The sequence below is a fragment of the Mandrillus leucophaeus genome, unplaced genomic scaffold, assembly GCF_000951045.1.
Source record: "Mandrillus leucophaeus isolate KB7577 unplaced genomic scaffold, Mleu.le_1.0 Scaffold395, whole genome shotgun sequence".
Lineage (NCBI taxonomy): Eukaryota > Metazoa > Chordata > Mammalia > Primates > Cercopithecidae > Mandrillus > Mandrillus leucophaeus.
The window spans coordinates 2475794-2482711 of record NW_012104198.1 but is presented as its reverse complement, the minus strand read 5'-3'; the positions used below and the strand labels follow the sequence as shown (position 1 = coordinate 2482711).

The window sequence follows — 6918 nt, the reverse complement described above, 5'->3', positions numbered from 1 at the left end:
TGCCTGGCCTTCTTTTAGTTATTTTAAAATGTGCAACTAAGTTACTGTTGACTATAGTTACCCAGTTGTGCTATCAAATACTAGGTCTTATTCATTCTATTTTTTTTTGTACCCATTAACTATCCCCACCTTCCCCCAATCTCCCTATTAGCCTTCTCAGCCTCTGGTAACCATGCTTCTACTCTCTGTGTCCATGAGTTCAATCATTTTGATTTTTAGATCCTACAAATAAGTGAGAACATGTGATGTTTGTCTTTCTGTGCCTGGCTTATTTCACTTAACAATGATCTCCAGTTCCATCTTTTTATTTATTTATTTTTTTGAGACACAGTCTCGCTCTGTCACCCAGGCTAGAGTGCAGTGGCACAATCTAGGCTCACTGCAACCTCCGCCTCCTGGGTTCAAGCAATTCTCCTGCCTCAGCCTCCTGAGTAGCTGGGATTAAAGTTGCATACCACCACACATGGCTAATTTTTGTATTTTTGGTAGAGATGGGGTTTCGCCATGTTAGCCAGGCTGGTCTCAAACTCCAGGACTCAAGTAATCAGCCTGCCTCTGCCTCTCAAAGTGCTGCAATGACGGGGTGAGCTACTGCACCCAGCCTCCATCTATGTTTTTGCAAATGACAGGATCTCATACTTTTTTATGGCTGAATAGTACTCCATTGTGTACAAGTACCATATTTTCTTTATCCATTCATCTGTTGGTGAACACTTAGGTTGCTTCCAAATCTTAGATATTGGAAACAGTGATGCAACATAGGAGTGCAGATACCTCTTCCATATACTGATTTCCTTTCCTTTCTTTTGGGTATATAGCCAGCAGTGGGATTGCTGGATCATACAATAGCCCTATTTTTAGTTTTTTGAGGAAGCTCCAAACTGTTCTCCATACTGGTTGTACTAATGTACATTCCCACCAACCGTGTACGTGGGTTCCCTTTTCTCCATATCCTTGCCAGCATTTGTTACTGCCTGTTTTTTGGATAGAAGCCTTTTTTTTTTTTTTTTTTTTTGAGACCGAGTCTCATTCTGTTGCCCAGGCTGGAGTGCAATGGTGCAATCTCAGCTCACTGCAACCTCCGCCAACCAGGTTCAAGCGATTCTCCTGCCTCAGCTTCCCGAGTAGCTGGGATTACAGGCACACGCCACCAGGCCCGGCTAATTTTTGTATTGTTAGTAGAGTCGGGGGGGTTTCACCATGTTGGCCAGGATGGTCTCGAACTCCTGACCTCGTGATCCACCCGCCTCGGCCTCCCAAAGTGCTAGGATTACAGCCATGAGCCACCGCATCTGGCAGGACAGAAGCCGTTTTAACTGGGGTGAGATTGTTATCTCATTGTAGTTTTGATTTGCATTTCTCTGATGATCAGTGACATTGAGCAACTTTTCATATGCCTGCTTGTCATTTGTATGTCTTCTTTTGAGAAATGTCTATGGAGATCTTTTGCCCACTTTTTGATCAGATTATTAGATTCTTTCCTCTAGGGTTGTTTGAGATCCTTATATATTCTGGTTATTAATCCCTTGATGGGTAGTTGCGAATATTTTCTCCCATTCTTTGGGTTGTCTCTTCACTTTGTGGATTGTTTCCTTTGCTGTGCAGAAGCTTTTTAACTCGATGTGATCCCGTTTGCCCATTTTTGCTTTGGTTGCCTGTGTTTGCCAAATTCATTTTACAAGGCCAGCATTACCCTAATACCAAAGTCAGACACTACAAGAAAAGAACGCTACAGCCAATATCCCTGATGAACATAAATGCAAAAAGCCTCAACAAAATACTAGCAAACCAAATCCAACAGCACATTAAAAGGATCATACATCATGACCAAATGGGATTAATCCCTAAGATGCAAGGATGGTTCAACATACACAAATTAATAAATGTGATATACCACATTAACAGAAGGAAGGATAACAATCATCTCAAAAGATTCAGAAAGAGTATTTCACAAAAATTCAATGCAACTTCATGATAAAACTCTAAATCAACTAGGTATAGATGGAATTTACCTAAGGCCATATATGCCTGGCTAATTTTTGTATTTTTAATAGAGACAGGGTTTCACTATGTTAGCCAGGCTGGTCTTGATCTCCTGACCTCAAATGAGCCTCACCTCAGCCTCCCAAAGTGTTGGGATTACAGGCGTGAGCCACCGCGCCCGGCTGCAATTTTCTTCTAAGATAAAAATATTTACATATGGGTTCTCTGGGATGGAAACAAAAGTTGGACAGAGCCATGATTATTTTAATAAAATACAATTAATAGGAGTTGTGATAAATGAAATGATGCCCCACAAAAGTGCCCATGTCTTAACCCCTGGGTCCTAGGAATATATTATGGTGTATGACAAAGAAGAATAGCGGCTGTAGATAAAATCAAGGGTGATAATCAGTTGACTCTAAAATAAAGAGATTAATTTGAATTATGAGTTTGGTGTCTACAGCCATACCACCCTGAATGCATCTGATCTTATCTGAATTATAAGTGTGAGCCTAGGGTAATCATAAAAGTTCTTAAATGTGAAAGAGAGGCTAAGAAAATTAATGCTGTCATATGAGAGTCAGTCAGATTTTGTTTTCAATTTTTTAAGTTATGTTGGGTTGGGCGTGGTGGCTCACACTGGTAATCCCAGCACTTTGGGAGGGCAAGGTGGGCGGATCACCTGAGGTCAGGAGTTTGAGACCAGCCTGGCCAACATGGTGAAACCCCATTTCTACTAAAAATAGAAAAATTAGCCAGGCGTGGTGGCAGGCGCCCATAATCCCACATACTTGGGAGGCTGAGGTAGGGGAATTGCTTGAACCTAGGAGGCAGAGGTTGTGGTGAGCTGAAGTCACACCACTGCACTCCAGCCTGGGTGACAAGAGTAAAGCTCCGTCTCAAAAAAAAAAAAAAAAAAGTATGTATACACGGCCAGGCACTGTGGCTCATGCCTGTAATCCCAGCACTTTGGGAGGCCAAGGTAGGTGGTTCACTTGAGGTCAGGAGTTCGAGACCAGCCTAGCCAACATGGTGAAACCTTGTCTCTACCAAAAATACAAAAATTAGCCAGGCGTGGTGGTGCACACCTTTAGTCCCAGCTACTCAGCAGGTTGAGGTAGGAGAATTGCTTGAATCTGGGAGGTGGAGGTTGCAGTGAGCCGAGATCATGCCACTGCACTCCAGCCTGGGCGACAGAGAGAGACTCCATCTCAAAATATATATATATACACACACACAAATATTCTTAGAATATATATATATATATATATATATATAGCGTGAAAAATAATGCTGACTGTACTTTTGAAAATTTATGCAATAGAATCAAGAATTTTATGATAAAAAAGTGATTTTGAACATACAATAACATTTATAATGTAAAGTCTATTATTTTCAGATATTCAAAATATGTTTCTCTTTTGCAATTTAGATGATTACATTCCAGTTATGTTTTCATTGAAAAATGCCTTTTTTTTTTTTCAAGGTGGCATTGGAATCTTGACCCTCAGTTTCCTCATTTTCTTCCACATCTTCACACTTCTTCTGTAATGCAGGCCTAAGCCCACAGACCTGAGCATTTATCACCTGGCCTTCATCCACAGTGACCCTCCTTACTGTGGTGCCATTGTTGTCTCCAGGTCTGTCTGAATTACTGTATTTTCAGAACGACTTCAAGTGTAAAGGATTTTTTTTTTTACCTGAACAAGGTGATGAGGAGTTTCTCCATCTGCACCACCTGCCTCCTGAGTGTACTTCAGGCCATAATCATCAGCCCCAGAAGCTCTCGGTTTAACCATAAATATATATCATTTTCACCTGCCATTTCTTCTTTTCACATTTTTCTCAGGTTTTTTTTTTTTTTCAGTAGTAATCTCATCTTGTGCACTGTGGCGTCTTCCGTTGTGACCCTGAGCCATCTTCTGCATACCAGTAAAGACTGTTCACTTTTCCACCGTGAACTGCATCATCAGAAGACTGTTTCTTACTCCAGATATGTTTTTCTTATAGGAACAATGCTGCTTTCAAGTGCATACAGGGTGGTTCTTTTGTTCAGGCACCAGAAGAAATTCTGATACTTTCACAGCACCAGCCTCTCCCCAAGACCTTCCCCAGAGAAAAGTGCCACTCAGACCATCCTGCTGCTGGTGAGTTTCTTTGTGGTCATCTACTGGGTCGATTTCATCATCTCATGCACCTTAACCTTGCTATGGGCATATGACCCTGTTGTTCTGGGTGTCCAGAGGCTTGTGGGCAATGTATACTGCCACTGTCAGTCTTTTGGTGCTACTCAGATCTGATAAAAGGATAATCAGTGTGACACAAACTGTGAGACAGAAGCTTAACAAGTTATTTTTATTGAAAACAGATTATTCTGTCATCAGTTAAGTTACTTAAGTAGTACAGAACTTGCTATCTAATTTAACTTAAATGTATGGATTTACACTTTCAATATGTCTAAATACTTTTGAAACAAATGCTGCCAATTCTCTGTGGGTTTTTTTTTTTTTTTTTTTTTTTTTTTTTTTTTTTAGTTTAACATACATGATGGATAGATATTCCCATATGTTTACAAGTGTCTTCTTTTTTCATTTTGATTTTCAGGCCTTAATATAGAAAACATTTTACTTCTTTTTGAAGTGTAATATTAAGAATATCCTTCTGGTAATATAAGCTCTCTGTCTTCGTACTTTTGAGAATGTTTTATTTTTATTTATTAAAGATATTTGACTAAATATTAAATTCTTACACTCAATATTTACTTCTCCTTGTTCTGGCTTCTATCAAGGCTGTGTGGATGGTGCCTACATATTTGTCGCTTACCTCTGTTTTTTTTCTCCCTACTTTTAAGATTTTTATTTCTTTTTAGTGTTATACAGCTTGACTATTATTTCTGTACAAATGATCACCTGTATTTACCTTTTTTTTTGAAAACTATGTACTTCTGAATTCGAGAATTTTTTCTGGCTTTTAATTTTACAAAAAAAGTATTTCTTTTTAAAACTATATTTGTGTCTTATTCTTTGTATATATTTCAGTGAAACAATTGAATATACTTTATTCCTTCTAATCTTTGTCTTTATAGATCCATAAATATATTTACATTTTATATCACTTTACTTTTATTAGCATCGATTTTCTCTCCTTAATCTTCCAGTGCACTATTTCTCTCATTAGCTTATTCTGAGTTAATAGCTTCCCAATACAATGTATATTGAATTTATAGATTTTTATTTCTCATTTATTCAATTTACAGTTATCTCTTTCCATGGATGCTCTTCAATTTTAAAGTTTCTTCCTCTTTAAACATTATTTTTGTCTCTTATTTTATCACTGAATTGACTTAAACATTTTAAATACAATTTTAATATTATAAATGTATGTAACATCCAATTTCTTCTTACTCTAAATTATGGAAGCTTATTTTGTGTGTGTGTGTACTTCGTAACTTATAATTTAGCTGTCATGATTGGGAGATCTTTCCATGTAAATGTTTTCAATCAGTATATTTGTTTGTTCTACTTAACCTGGCACAATATTATCAATTTTGCCTTGTGATCAGCCATTGGCTTCTCACGTTGATAAAGCCTTTTAATCTTTTCTTGACTCATTTGTGTTCCTGAAAAGTTCTGATATTTTTCCTTTCAGCCCCGTTGGGCATTCTGGATATTTTTGTAACTTCTGATGCACAAACTTTCACACTGCACACATAAGTAAAATATTTTAGTTATGTATTGCTACCACACATCAGCATCTTATGAGAAATCTTGAGCCTCTTTACTTGAAACACCCCCTCCCCAATATACAGTATGGTACACTGATGTGTAGAATGTGATTAGTTTATTAATCACATGTGAAAATATTAGCAGCTACACATGGCCAGAATAGATTTTTCTCTCTATAAATGTTAAGTTAGTACTGGTATTTGTTATGCAATATTTGGTTCTTCAGTTTCAGTCTCAATGCTTTCTTCTTGGCATTTCATTGACTCTGTAAATTAACCTCAGCATCAATTTTCTTTTAAATTCAATAGTTATTCAAACTGATCGAAAATTAAACTTGTATGTAGCTAGATATTATTTGTGGGTTATACTTTAATTGACAGTTTCTGATGTCATTTCACAGAGTCTAGAATATAGGACCTATTGGAGACCTACTTTCATGAAATTACTGACATAATTTTGGGTCCAAAATTTCAAAATTTTAAATATTTTTATTTGGAATTTGAAAATAATTTATATGCTCTTTTTACTGACTAATAATGCTATTCATTTTAATCTGATATTCAAACTGTCTAAAAAAGTTAACAATCATTGATTTATTTGTTGTATATACAGTTTATTTCCATGACAGTTTTAATGTCACCTAATATTATTTTTAATGTTTCAGTTTCTCATTTAAATATATTTTGTGTTGTTTATTTTAATCTGATTCAATCTGTATGTGCAAATGGCTTAGGGAAAAAAAAAGGCCATATATGACAAGCCCACAGCTAACATCATGTAGTCAACAGTGAAAAACTAAAAGCTTCTCCTCTAAGATCAGGAACAAGGCAAGGATGCCCATTCTCACCACTCCTATTCAACACAGTACTGGAAGTCCTAGCCAGAGCAATTAGGCACAAAGGCAACAGGCCAAGTGCGGTGTCTCACGCCTGTAATCCCAGCACTTTGGGAGGCTGAGGCAGGCTGATCACTTGAGGTCGGGAGTTCCAAGACCAGCCTGGCCAACATGATGAAACCCCGTCTGTACTAAAAATACAAAAACTCAGCCGGGCGCGGTGGCTCACGCCTGTAATCCCAGCACTTTGGGAGGCCGAGGCGGGTGGATCACAAGGTCAGGAGATCGAGACCACGGTGAAACCCCGTCTCTACTAAAAATACAAAAAATTAGCCGGGCACGGTAGTGGGCGCCTGTAGTCCCAGCTACTCAGGA

At 37.9% G+C, this 6918-nt stretch overlaps 1 pseudogene; it reads left to right on the top strand.

The window, feature by feature from the left end:
• The first annotated feature begins 3695 nt into the window (after positions 1-3695).
• LOC105547747 lies at positions 3696-4283 on the top strand (annotated as a pseudogene).
• The last annotated feature ends 2635 nt before the right edge of the window (positions 4284-6918 follow it).